This window comes from Wasmannia auropunctata, unplaced genomic scaffold (genome assembly GCF_000956235.1).
Source record: "Wasmannia auropunctata unplaced genomic scaffold, wasmannia.A_1.0 LD335725.1, whole genome shotgun sequence".
Lineage (NCBI taxonomy): Eukaryota > Metazoa > Arthropoda > Insecta > Hymenoptera > Formicidae > Wasmannia > Wasmannia auropunctata.
Window position 1 is genome coordinate 1 of NW_012027165.1, and position 467 is coordinate 467.

Sequence of the window (467 nt, forward strand, 5' to 3'; positions counted from 1 at the left end):
TCGAGATCCAGCCGAGGTCCGAGACGAGCTACCGTTCCCGTGACGAGGAGTTTTCGGTGAGACGAACGCACCTATGTAAAGCCGCCGATTTATACTTATGTCAGACGGGCCGCGAGGAACATGCGTTCATACTTGTCGTTCTCGTATTGTGACTCGGCTATAGCCGATAAAGATTCCGTATATCCCGGCGCCCCGTCTGACTTCGCGTATCGAGATATTCTGTTACAGGACCGTCGCGCCACGCGCCCGCCGAGCGCCACAGCCAAGCCAGTTCATGTAATTGTGTCGTTCCCGTCCTTGTGCGTGTGTGATAATTCGCGTTTTCGAGAGGGCCTTGTGCCCCAGTTACGGAATTTAGAGAGAGTTTCTGGGATCACGGGATCCCGCGGGACATATTAGTTCCCGAGTTTCGATTTTGCTGTGTCGATCACGCTGCCCGTGTACGCCGAGCGCTCCGCGCCGGCGTA